The following is a 13,370-nucleotide window of genomic DNA, read 5'->3' on the forward strand; positions in this document are numbered from 1 at the left end:
CTAAAAAATGAGTTAAACAGTGAATCTCATAATTGTAGTAGGTCCCACCGAGATTTGAACTCGGATCGCTGGATTCAGAGTCCAGAGTGCTAACCATTACACCATGGAACCCTCTCACACAAGAGTGCCTTTTCCATTGAGACAAAAGAGAGCGCATCAGTGATGTCCTTCTCTTATATTGATAAAAAGATATCTCATTTGAATGGTCATAGTGGATAGAGATTTAATGTGATTTGATTCTTTTCAGCTATATTCTCTATAAAAGTGTTAAATATTCAAATGTTTATCTGAATATAAAAGTTATATCACAATGTTCATCTTTGCCTGTAGCATAATAAAACAGTCTACATTTCCAGACTACTGAAGCAATGTCTCTGTCTCCTGCATGGGTGGCTCGATAGAGCAATGGTTGGCAATTTGGACTTTGCATCCAATGATCCGATTTGAAACCTTGGAGGGACTTTTTTTATTACTCTTGAGCTTTTCCATTTCTTCATCTTTGTTCATTGATAGCTCAAATCCAACACCAGTAGGTTGAAAGAGTCAATTATTGAATGCTTTCAAAATGTCCATCAGCTTGAACAAGTTACATCAATACAAACTTTACAATACTTTGACATCAAATTTCTTCACAAAGTAGTTAGCCATTATAAAATCATATCCTGATTTTCTCAAACGCATTTCAGACGGGTGATTCACAGCATCACTTTTTTAAGCTTTCCCGCTATTGATAAGGCGAAAATAGCACATTTTGAATGAGAAGTTTTCTTCAATCAAACATAGAGGAACCCAAATGATGATCTCATTCAGCTAGTAAAAATGTTGTTTTATATTAGTATGGAAATCGTGAAAAGAAAATGTTTTTCATGCTGATTTACAACAGTTGATCTCCAATCGTAAAATATAAGCTTTTGGTCGGAGGCTTGACAGGTACTGATCAAATTCTCATTTTTGAACTTTATTCACAAATCATATGATATGCTTTGTATACATCAACTGTATTGTTGGATCAATAATGAGTAAAAAGTGACTATCTCAATTTCAGGACATATAAAAGAGAAAGAAGTAGAAACTCATGTTTCAAATGCTGAGAGGCAACAACTGTTCATGATTTTCACCTCCACTAATTATATTTATTTTTATAATCTATATGTTTATATGTTCCTATAAATATACAGAGACATATAGCTATATATACAGAGATACATATGTACAGGTTGATTTTTACATGTTTATAAGTAAATGTGATGTTGTTCCAAATAAAACTTCTAAGAACTGAATGGAAAAGAAAATTGTAATGTTCAGATAAGTCCCACTGAAATTTGTACTCAGATCCCTGTTTTCAGAGTCCAGAGTGCTAACCACGACACCATCCACCCTCCCGTACCGGGGTGAGCTTTCCATTTTGACAGAAGAGATTTGCCTCAGGGGGCAACTTATCTTTCATTGAAAAATATTATCTCACATAAAAACCACTGTTCAACAGAGTTATAACGTTATTTGAGTCTTTTGGGCAACATCCTTCCCCAACATAGTTCAATATGCAAAAGTTTACCAGAATAGGAAAGCAATCCAATTCAGTTTCTCTTTGACAGTAGAATATTAAAAACTTTGACATTTCCACATTGGTGCAGCAGTTTGCACTCCTTTCACATGGGAGGTTCCATGGTGTAATGGTTAGCACTTTGGACTTTGAATCCAATGATCCGAGTTCAAATCTCGGTGGGACCATTTTATGACTCTTGACCAAATCATTTTCTTTCAAGTGTATTCATTAATATCACATATCTAATACCGGTAGGGTGAAAAATTAATTTATTGATTATACTCTAAAAGTTTACTAGATGTGAGCAAATAATAGAATTTTTACAATACCTGGAAACTAAATGGCTCAAAATAATGAGAGATTTTACAAACTCACTCTGGTTTCTCAAACTCATCACAGGGGCCTGATGCACGACATTACTTTTTAAAATCTTACTGTTATTGATAAGGGGAACAAGGAACTTTTTAATTGCAAAGCATTCATTAAAACAAAACTTGAGGAGTCAAACTTTGTATTACGGGGACCGAAGATGTGCAGTTTGAATAATAATCTTGAAATTCAGACGTACAAAGATTTTACACACTGATTTTCAACAGTAAATCCACAACCAATAAAGTTGAATCTTTTGAAAGACATGTCAAAGGTGTGAATCTGAAATTCACTTTCAAAGAAATTCACAATGAAATGCACTGTGTAAGTCCAGCATGTTGTCAGCTAAGAAATCAGCAAAAATGAACTATCTCATTACTGGCCATATAGATGAGAAAGGAAAATAAACTCATGTTTACAATGTGGATGTGAAAGAACAGTTTCTAGGTTCAGCTTCAATATTTATGTTTTTGAATAATTGATATGTTCATATTGTCTAACAGCTATCTAGATGGATAAAGCTATGTATGCATCTATACATACTTATGCGTTCATACGCATCAGTATAAAACATTGATATTAGGTTTTTTCTAGACCAAATTCTAAAAAATGAGTTAAACAGTGAATCTCATAATTGTAGTAGGTCCCACCGAGATTTGAACTCGGATCGCTGGATTCAGAGTCCAGAGTGCTAACCATTACACCATGGAACCCTCTCACACAAGAGTGCCTTTTCCATTGAGACAAAAGAGAGCGCATCAGTGATGTCCTTCTCTTATATTGATAAAAAGATATCTCATTTGAATGGTCATAGTGGATAGAGATTTAATGTGATTTGATTCTTTTCAGCTATATTCTCTATAAAAGTGTTAAATATTCAAATGTTTATCTGAATATAAAAGTTATATCACAATGTTCATCTTTGCCTGTAGCATAATAAAACAGTCTACATTTCCAGACTACTGAAGCAATGTCTCTGTCTCCTGCATGGGTGGCTCGATAGAGCAATGGTTGGCAATTTGGACTTTGCATCCAATGATCCGATTCGAAACCTTGGAGGGACTTTTTTTATTACTCTTGAGCTTTTCCATTTCTTCATCTTTGTTCATTGATAGCTCAAATCCAACACCAGTAGGTTGAAAGAGTCAATTATTGAATGCTTTCAAAATGTCCATCAGCTTGAACAAGTTACATCAATACAAACTTTACAATACTTTGACATAAAATTTCTTCACAAAGTAGTTAGCCATTATAAAATCATATCCTGATTTTCTCAAACGCATTTCAGACGGGTGATTCACAGCATCACTTTTTTAAGCTTTCCCGCTATTGATAAGGCGAAAATAGCACATTTTGAATGAGAAGTTTTCTTCAATCAAACATAGAGGAACCCAAATGATGATCTCATTCAGCTAGTAAAAATGTTGTTTTATATTAGTATGGAAATCGTGAAAAGAAAATGTTTTTCATGCTGATTTACAACAGTTGATCTCCAATCGTAAAATATAAGCTTTTGGTCGGAGGCATGACAGGTACTGATCAAATTCTCATTTTTGAACTTTATTCACAAATCATATGATATGCTTTGTATACATCAACTGTATTGTTGGATCAATAATGAGTAAAAAGTGACTATCTCAATTTCAGGACATATAAAAGAGAAAGAAGTAGAAACTCATGTTTCAAATGCTGAGAGGCAACAACTGTTCATGATTTTCACCTCCACTAATTATATTTATTTTTATAATCTATATGTTTATATGTTCCTATAAATATACAGAGACATATAGCTATATATACAGAGATACATATGTACAGGTTGATTTTTACATGTTTATAAGTAAATGTGATGTTGTTCCAAATAAAACTTCTAAGAACTGAATGGAAAAGAAAATTGTAATGTTCAGATAAGTCCCACTGAAATTTGTACTCAGATCCCTGTTTTCAGAGTCCAGAGTGCTAACCACGACACCATCCACCCTCCCGTACCGGGGTGAGCTTTCCATTTTGACAGAAGAGATTTGCCTCAGGGGGCAACTTATCTTTCATTGAAAAATATTATCTCACATAAAAACCACTGTTCAACAGAGTTATAACGTTATTTGAGTCTTTTGGGCAACATCCTTCCCCAACATAGTTCAATATGCAAAAGTTTACCAGAATAGGAAAGCAATCCAATTCAGTTTCTCTTTGACAGTAGAATATTAAAAACTTTGACATTTCCACATTGCTGCAGCAGTTTGCACTCCTTTCACATGGGAGGTTCCATGGTGTAATGGTTAGCACTTTGGACTTTGAATCCAATGATCCGAGTTCAAATCTCGGTGGGACCATTTTATGACTCTTGACCAAATCATTTTCTTTCAAGTGTATTCATTAATATCACATATCTAATACCGGTAGGGTGAAAAATTAATTTATTGATTATACTCTAAAAGTTTACTAGATGTGAGCAAATAATAGAATTTTTACAATACCTGGAAACTAAATGGCTCAAAATAATGAGAGATTTTACAAACTCACTCTGGTTTCTCAAACTCATCACAGGGGCCTGATGCACGACATTACTTTTTAAAATCTTACTGTTATTGATAAGGGGAACAAGGAACTTTTTAATTGCAAAGCATTCATTAAAACAAAACTTGAGGAGTCAAACTTTGTATTACGGGGACCGAAGATGTGCAGTTTGAATAATAATCTTGAAATTCAGACGTACAAAGATTTTACACACTGATTTTCAACAGTAAATCCACAACCAATAAAGTTGAATCTTTTGAAAGACATGTCAAAGGTGTGAATCTGAAATTCACTTTCAAAGAAATTCACAATGAAATGCACTGTGTAAGTCCAGCATGTTGTCAGCTAAGAAATCAGCAAAAATGAACTATCTCATTACTGGCCATATAGATGAGAAAGGAAAATAAACTCATGTTTACAATGTGGATGTGAAAGAACAGTTTCTAGGTTCAGCTTCAATATTTATGTTTATGAATAATTGATATGTTCATATTGTCTAACAGCTATCTAGATGGATAAAGCTATGTATGCATCTATACATACTTATGCGTTCATACGCATCAGTATAAAACATTGATATTAGGTTTTTTCTAGACCAAATTCTAAAAAATGAGTTAAACAGTGAATCTCATAATTGTAGTAGGTCCCACCGAGATTTGAACTCGGATCGCTGGATTCAGAGTCCAGAGTGCTAACCATTACACCATGGAACCCTCTCACACAAGAGTGCCTTTTCCATTGAGACAAAAGAGAGCGCATCAGTGATGTCCTTCTCTTATATTGATAAAAAGATATCTCATTTGAATGGTCATAGTGGATAGAGATTTAATGTGATTTGATTCTTTTCAGCTATATTCTCTATAAAAGTGTTAAATATTCAAATGTTTATCTGAATATAAAAGTTATATCACAATGTTCATCTTTGCCTGTAGCATAATAAAACAGTCTACATTTCCAGACTACTGAAGCAATGTCTCTGTCTCCTGCATGGGTGGCTCGATAGAGCAATGGTTGGCAATTTGGACTTTGCATCCAATGATCCGATTTGAAACCTTGGAGGGACTTTTTTTATTACTCTTGAGCTTTTCCATTTCTTCATCTTTGTTCATTGATAGCTCAAATCCAACACCAGTAGGTTGAAAGAGTCAATTATTGAATGCTTTCAAAATGTCCATCAGCTTGAACAAGTTACATCAATACAAACTTTACAATACTTTGACATCAAATTTCTTCACAAAGTAGTTAGCCATTATAAAATCATATCCTGATTTTCTCAAACGCATTTCAGACGGGTGATTCACAGCATCACTTTTTTAAGCTTTCCCGCTATTGATAAGGCGAAAATAGCACATTTTGAATGAGAAGTTTTCTTCAATCAAACATAGAGGAACCCAAATGATGATCTCATTCAGCTAGTAAAAATGTTGTTTTATATTAGTATGGAAATCGTGAAAAGAAAATGTTTTTCATGCTGATTTACAACAGTTGATCTCCAATCGTAAAATATAAGCTTTTGGTCGGAGGCTTGACAGGTACTGATCAAATTCTCATTTTTGAACTTTATTCACAAATCATATGATATGCTTTGTATACATCAACTGTATTGTTGGATCAATAATGAGTAAAAAGTGACTATCTCAATTTCAGGACATATAAAAGAGAAAGAAGTAGAAACTCATGTTTCAAATGCTGAGAGGCAACAACTGTTCATGATTTTCACCTCCACTAATTATATTTATTTTTATAATCTATATGTTTATATGTTCCTATAAATATACAGAGACATATAGCTATATATACAGAGATACATATGTACAGGTTGATTTTTACATGTTTATAAGTAAATGTGATGTTGTTCCAAATAAAACTTCTAAGAACTGAATGGAAAAGAAAATTGTAATGTTCAGATAAGTCCCACTGAAATTTGTACTCAGATCCCTGTTTTCAGAGTCCAGAGTGCTAACCACGACACCATCCACCCTCCCGTACCGGGGTGAGCTTTCCATTTTGACAGAAGAGATTTGCCTCAGGGGGCAACTTATCTTTCATTGAAAAATATTATCTCACATAAAAACCACTGTTCAACAGAGTTATAACGTTATTTGAGTCTTTTGGGCAACATCCTTCCCCAACATAGTTCAATATGCAAAAGTTTACCAGAATAGGAAAGCAATCCAATTCAGTTTCTCTTTGACAGTAGAATATTAAAAACTTTGACATTTCCACATTGCTGCAGCAGTTTGCACTCCTTTCACATGGGAGGTTCCATGGTGTAATGGTTAGCACTTTGGACTTTGAATCCAATGATCCGAGTTCAAATCTCGGTGGGACCATTTTATGACTCTTGACCAAATCATTTTCTTTCAAGTGTATTCATTAATATCACATATCTAATACCGGTAGGGTGAAAAATTAATTTATTGATTATACTCTAAAAGTTTACTAGATGTGAGCAAATAATAGAATTTTTACAATACCTGGAAACTAAATGGCTCAAAATAATGAGAGATTTTACAAACTCACTCTGGTTTCTCAAACTCATCACAGGGGCCTGATGCACGACATTACTTTTTAAAATCTTACTGTTATTGATAAGGGGAACAAGGAACTTTTTAATTGCAAAGCATTCATTAAAACAAAACTTGAGGAGTCAAACTTTGTATTACGGGGACCGAAGATGTGCAGTTTGAATAATAATCTTGAAATTCAGACGTACAAAGATTTTACACACTGATTTTCAACAGTAAATCCACAACCAATAAAGTTGAATCTTTTGAAAGACATGTCAAAGGTGTGAATCTGAAATTCACTTTCAAAGAAATTCACAATGAAATGCACTGTGTAAGTCCAGCATGTTGTCAGCTAAGAAATCAGCAAAAATGAACTATCTCATTACTGGCCATATAGATGAGAAAGGAAAATAAACTCATGTTTACAATGTGGATGTGAAAGAACAGTTTCTAGGTTCAGCTTCAATATTTATGTTTTTGAATAATTGATATGTTCATATTGTCTAACAGCTATCTAGATGGATAAAGCTATGTATGCATCTATACATACTTATGCGTTCATACGCATCAGTATAAAACATTGATATTAGGTTTTTTCTAGACCAAATTCTAAAAAATGAGTTAAACAGTGAATCTCATAATTGTAGTAGGTCCCACCGAGATTTGAACTCGGATCGCTGGATTCAGAGTCCAGAGTGCTAACCATTACACCATGGAACCCTCTCACACAAGAGTGCCTTTTCCATTGAGACAAAAGAGAGCGCATCAGTGATGTCCTTCTCTTATATTGATAAAAAGATATCTCATTTGAATGGTCATAGTGGATAGAGATTTAATGTGATTTGATTCTTTTCAGCTATATTCTCTATAAAAGTGTTAAATATTCAAATGTTTATCTGAATATAAAAGTTATATCACAATGTTCATCTTTGCCTGTAGCATAATAAAACAGTCTACATTTCCAGACTACTGAAGCAATGTCTCTGTCTCCTGCATGGGTGGCTCGATAGAGCAATGGTTGGCAATTTGGACTTTGCATCCAATGATCCGATTCGAAACCTTGGAGGGACTTTTTTTATTACTCTTGAGCTTTTCCATTTCTTCATCTTTGTTCATTGATAGCTCAAATCCAACACCAGTAGGTTGAAAGAGTCAATTATTGAATGCTTTCAAAATGTCCATCAGCTTGAACAAGTTACATCAATACAAACTTTACAATACTTTGACATCAAATTTCTTCACAAAGTAGTTAGCCATTATAAAATCATATCCTGATTTTCTCAAACGCATTTCAGACGGGTGATTCACAGCATCACTTTTTTAAGCTTTCCCGCTATTGATAAGGCGAAAATAGCACATTTTGAATGAGAAGTTTTCTTCAATCAAACATAGAGGAACCCAAATGATGATCTCATTCAGCTAGTAAAAATGTTGTTTTATATTAGTATGGAAATCGTGAAAAGAAAATGTTTTTCATGCTGATTTACAACAGTTGATCTCCAATCGTAAAATATAAGCTTTTGGTCGGAGGCATGACAGGTACTGATCAAATTCTCATTTTTGAACTTTATTCACAAATCATATGATATGCTTTGTATACATCAACTGTATTGTTGGATCAATAATGAGTAAAAAGTGACTATCTCAATTTCAGGACATATAAAAGAGAAAGAAGTAGAAACTCATGTTTCAAATGCTGAGAGGCAACAACTGTTCATGATTTTCACCTCCACTAATTATATTTATTTTTATAATCTATATGTTTATATGTTCCTATAAATATACAGAGACATATAGCTATATATACAGAGATACATATGTACAGGTTGATTTTTACATGTTTATAAGTAAATGTGATGTTGTTCCAAATAAAACTTCTAAGAACTGAATGGAAAAGAAAATTGTAATGTTCAGATAAGTCCCACTGAAATTTGTACTCAGATCCCTGTTTTCAGAGTCCAGAGTGCTAACCACGACACCATCCACCCTCCCGTACCGGGGTGAGCTTTCCATTTTGACAGAAGAGATTTGCCTCAGGGGGCAACTTATCTTTCATTGAAAAATATTATCTCACATAAAAACCACTGTTCAACAGAGTTATAACGTTATTTGAGTCTTTTGGGCAACATCCTTCCCCAACATAGTTCAATATGCAAAAGTTTACCAGAATAGGAAAGCAATCCAATTCAGTTTCTCTTTGACAGTAGAATATTAAAAACTTTGACATTTCCACATTGCTGCAGCAGTTTGCACTCCTTTCACATGGGAGGTTCCATGGTGTAATGGTTAGCACTTTGGACTTTGAATCCAATGATCCGAGTTCAAATCTCGGTGGGACCATTTTATGACTCTTGACCAAATCATTTTCTTTCAAGTGTATTCATTAATATCACATATCTAATACCGGTAGGGTGAAAAATTAATTTATTGATTATACTCTAAAAGTTTACTAGATGTGAGCAAATAATAGAATTTTTACAATACCTGGAAACTAAATGGCTCAAAATAATGAGAGATTTTACAAACTCACTCTGGTTTCTCAAACTCATCACAGGGGCCTGATGCACGACATTACTTTTTAAAATCTTACTGTTATTGATAAGGGGAACAAGGAACTTTTTAATTGCAAAGCATTCATTAAAACAAAACTTGAGGAGTCAAACTTTGTATTACGGGGACCGAAGATGTGCAGTTTGAATAATAATCTTGAAATTCAGACGTACAAAGATTTTACACACTGATTTTCAACAGTAAATCCACAACCAATAAAGTTGAATCTTTTGAAAGACATGTCAAAGGTGTGAATCTGAAATTCACTTTCAAAGAAATTCACAATGAAATGCACTGTGTAAGTCCAGCATGTTGTCAGCTAAGAAATCAGCAAAAATGAACTATCTCATTACTGGCCATATAGATGAGAAAGGAAAATAAACTCATGTTTACAATGTGGATGTGAAAGAACAGTTTCTAGGTTCAGCTTCAATATTTATGTTTATGAATAATTGATATGTTCATATTGTCTAACAGCTATCTAGATGGATAAAGCTATGTATGCATCTATACATACTTATGCGTTCATACGCATCAGTATAAAACATTGATATTAGGTTTTTTCTAGACCAAATTCTAAAAAATGAGTTAAACAGTGAATCTCATAATTGTAGTAGGTCCCACCGAGATTTGAACTCGGATCGCTGGATTCAGAGTCCAGAGTGCTAACCATTACACCATGGAACCCTCTCACACAAGAGTGCCTTTTCCATTGAGACAAAAGAGAGCGCATCAGTGATGTCCTTCTCTTATATTGATAAAAAGATATCTCATTTGAATGGTCATAGTGGATAGAGATTTAATGTGATTTGATTCTTTTCAGCTATATTCTCTATAAAAGTGTTAAATATTCAAATGTTTATCTGAATATAAAAGTTATATCACAATGTTCATCTTTGCCTGTAGCATAATAAAACAGTCTACATTTCCAGACTACTGAAGCAATGTCTCTGTCTCCTGCATGGGTGGCTCGATAGAGCAATGGTTGGCAATTTGGACTTTGCATCCAATGATCCGATTCGAAACCTTGGAGGGACTTTTTTTATTACTCTTGAGCTTTTCCATTTCTTCATCTTTGTTCATTGATAGCTCAAATCCAACACCAGTAGGTTGAAAGAGTCAATTATTGAATGCTTTCAAAATGTCCATCAGCTTGAACAAGTTACATCAATACAAACTTTACAATACTTTGACATAAAATTTCTTCACAAAGTAGTTAGCCATTATAAAATCATATCCTGATTTTCTCAAACGCATTTCAGACGGGTGATTCACAGCATCACTTTTTTAAGCTTTCCCGCTATTGATAAGGCGAAAATAGCACATTTTGAATGAGAAGTTTTCTTCAATCAAACATAGAGGAACCCAAATGATGATCTCATTCAGCTAGTAAAAATGTTGTTTTATATTAGTATGGAAATCGTGAAAAGAAAATGTTTTTCATGCTGATTTACAACAGTTGATCTCCAATCGTAAAATATAAGCTTTTGGTCGGAGGCATGACAGGTACTGATCAAATTCTCATTTTTGAACTTTATTCACAAATCATATGATATGCTTTGTATACATCAACTGTATTGTTGGATCAATAATGAGTAAAAAGTGACTATCTCAATTTCAGGACATATAAAAGAGAAAGAAGTAGAAACTCATGTTTCAAATGCTGAGAGGCAACAACTGTTCATGATTTTCACCTCCACTAATTATATTTATTTTTATAATCTATATGTTTATATGTTCCTATAAATATACAGAGACATATAGCTATATATACAGAGATACATATGTACAGGTTGATTTTTACATGTTTATAAGTAAATGTGATGTTGTTCCAAATAAAACTTCTAAGAACTGAATGGAAAAGAAAATTGTAATGTTCAGATAAGTCCCACTGAAATTTGTACTCAGATCCCTGTTTTCAGAGTCCAGAGTGCTAACCACGACACCATCCACCCTCCCGTACCAGGGTGAGCTTTCCATTTTGACAGAAGAGATTTGCCTCAGGGGGCAACTTATCTTTCATTGAAAAATATTATCTCACATAAAAACCACTGTTCAACAGAGTTATAACGTTATTTGAGTCTTTTGGGCAACATCCTTCCCCAACATAGTTCAATATGCAAAAGTTTACCAGAATAGGAAAGCAATCCAATTCAGTTTCTCTTTGACAGTAGAATATTAAAAACTTTGACATTTCCACATTGCTGCAGCAGTTTGCACTCCTTTCACATGGGAGGTTCCATGGTGTAATGGTTAGCACTTTGGACTTTGAATCCAATGATCCGAGTTCAAATCTCGGTGGGACCATTTTATGACTCTTGACCAAATCATTTTCTTTCAAGTGTATTCATTAATATCACATATCTAATACCGGTAGGGTGAAAAATTAATTTATTGATTATACTCTAAAAGTTTACGAGATGTGAGCAAATAATAGAATTTTTACAATACCTGGAAACTAAATGGCTCAAAATAATGAGAGATTTTACAAACTCACTCTGGTTTCTCAAACTCATCACAGGGCCCTGATGCACGACATTACTTTTTAAAATCTTACTGTTATTGATAAGGGGAACAAGGAACTTTTTAATTGCAAAGCATTCATTAAAACAAAACTTGAGGAGTCAAACTTTGTATTACGGGGACCAAAGATGTGCAGTTTGAATAATAATCTTGAAATTCAGACGTACAAAGATTTTACACACTGATTTTCAACAGTAAATCCACAACCAATAAAGTTGAATCTTTTGAAAGACATGTCAAAGGTGTGAATCTGAAATTCACTTTCAAAGAAATTCACAATGAAATGCACTGTGTAAGTCCAGCATGTTGTCAGCTAAGAAATCAGCAAAAATGAACTGTCTCATTACTGGCCATATAGATGAGAAAGGAAAATAAACTCATGTTTACAATGTGGATGTGAAAGAACAGTTTCTAGGTTCAGCTTCAATATTTATGTTTATGAATAATTGATATGTTCATATTGTCTAACAGCTATCTAGATGGATAAAGCTATGTATGCATCTATACATACTTATGCGTTCATACGCATCAGTATAAAACATTGATATTAGGTTTTTTCTAGACCAAATTCTAAAAAATGAGTTAAATAGTGAATCTCATAATTGTAGTAGGTCCCACCGAGATTTGAACTCGGATCGCTGGATTCAGAGTCCAGAGTGCTAACCATTACACCATGGAACCCTCTCACACAAGAGTGCCTTTTCCATTGAGACAAAAGAGAGCGCATCAGTGATGTCCTTCTCTTATATTGATAAAAAGATATCTCATTTGAATGGTCATAGTGGATAGAGATTTAATGTGATTTGATTCTTTTCAGCTATATTCTCTATAAAAGTGTTAAATATTCAAATGTTTATCTGAATATAAAAGTTATATCACAATGTTCATCTTTGCCTGTAGCATAATAAAACAGTCTACATTTCCAGACTACTGAAGCAATGTCTCTGTCTCCTGCATGGGTGGCTCGATAGAGCAATGGTTGGCAATTTGGACTTTGCATCCAATGATCCGATTCGAAACCTTGGAGGGACTTTTTTTATTACTCTTGAGCTTTTCCATTTCTTCATCTTTGTTCATTGATAGCTCAAATCCAACACCAGTAGGTTGAAAGAGTCAATTATTGAATGCTTTCAAAATGTCCATCAGCTTGAACAAGTTACATCAATACAAACTTTACAATACTTTGACATAAAATTTCTTCACAAAGTAGTTAGCCATTATAAAATCATATCCTGATTTTCTCAAACGCATTTCAGACGGGTGATTCACAGCATCACTTTTTTAAGCTTTCCCGCTATTGATAAGGCGAAAATAGCACATTTTGAATGAGAAGTTTTCTTCAATCAAACATAGAG

The 13,370-nt window shown here is 33.8% G+C and overlaps 11 non-coding genes across 11 annotated transcripts; 5 read left to right on the forward strand and 6 right to left on the reverse strand.

Annotated features, from left to right (window-relative positions):
• Positions 1 to 39: 39 nt before the first annotated feature.
• On the reverse strand, positions 40 to 111 carry TRNAQ-CUG (transfer RNA glutamine (anticodon CUG)). Its single transcript has one exon. It is a non-coding gene; the product is annotated as a tRNA-Gln (tRNA).
• Positions 112 to 1,659: 1,548 nt separating this feature from the next.
• On the forward strand, positions 1,660 to 1,731 carry TRNAQ-UUG (transfer RNA glutamine (anticodon UUG)). Its single transcript has one exon. It is a non-coding gene; the product is annotated as a tRNA-Gln (tRNA).
• An 825-nt stretch (positions 1,732 to 2,556) lies between these two features.
• On the reverse strand, positions 2,557 to 2,628 carry TRNAQ-CUG (transfer RNA glutamine (anticodon CUG)). The gene has a single exon. It is a non-coding gene; the product is annotated as a tRNA-Gln (tRNA).
• A 1,548-nt stretch (positions 2,629 to 4,176) lies between these two features.
• On the forward strand, positions 4,177 to 4,248 carry TRNAQ-UUG (transfer RNA glutamine (anticodon UUG)). Its single transcript has one exon. It is a non-coding gene; the product is annotated as a tRNA-Gln (tRNA).
• An 825-nt stretch (positions 4,249 to 5,073) lies between these two features.
• TRNAQ-CUG (transfer RNA glutamine (anticodon CUG)) lies at positions 5,074 to 5,145 on the reverse strand. Its single transcript has one exon. It is a non-coding gene; the product is annotated as a tRNA-Gln (tRNA).
• Positions 5,146 to 6,693: 1,548 nt separating this feature from the next.
• On the forward strand, positions 6,694 to 6,765 carry TRNAQ-UUG (transfer RNA glutamine (anticodon UUG)). The gene has a single exon. It is a non-coding gene; the product is annotated as a tRNA-Gln (tRNA).
• An 825-nt stretch (positions 6,766 to 7,590) lies between these two features.
• TRNAQ-CUG (transfer RNA glutamine (anticodon CUG)) lies at positions 7,591 to 7,662 on the reverse strand. Its single transcript has one exon. It is a non-coding gene; the product is annotated as a tRNA-Gln (tRNA).
• Positions 7,663 to 9,210: 1,548 nt separating this feature from the next.
• On the forward strand, positions 9,211 to 9,282 carry TRNAQ-UUG (transfer RNA glutamine (anticodon UUG)). The gene has a single exon. It is a non-coding gene; the product is annotated as a tRNA-Gln (tRNA).
• Positions 9,283 to 10,107: 825 nt separating this feature from the next.
• On the reverse strand, positions 10,108 to 10,179 carry TRNAQ-CUG (transfer RNA glutamine (anticodon CUG)). Its single transcript has one exon. It is a non-coding gene; the product is annotated as a tRNA-Gln (tRNA).
• A 1,548-nt stretch (positions 10,180 to 11,727) lies between these two features.
• On the forward strand, positions 11,728 to 11,799 carry TRNAQ-UUG (transfer RNA glutamine (anticodon UUG)). The gene has a single exon. It is a non-coding gene; the product is annotated as a tRNA-Gln (tRNA).
• An 825-nt stretch (positions 11,800 to 12,624) lies between these two features.
• TRNAQ-CUG (transfer RNA glutamine (anticodon CUG)) lies at positions 12,625 to 12,696 on the reverse strand. The gene has a single exon. It is a non-coding gene; the product is annotated as a tRNA-Gln (tRNA).
• Positions 12,697 to 13,370: the final 674 nt, after the last annotated feature.

The sequence above is a fragment of the Triturus cristatus genome, chromosome 5_2 (genome assembly GCF_964204655.1).
Source record: "Triturus cristatus chromosome 5_2, aTriCri1.1, whole genome shotgun sequence".
Classification (NCBI taxonomy): Eukaryota; Metazoa; Chordata; class Amphibia; order Caudata; family Salamandridae; genus Triturus; species Triturus cristatus.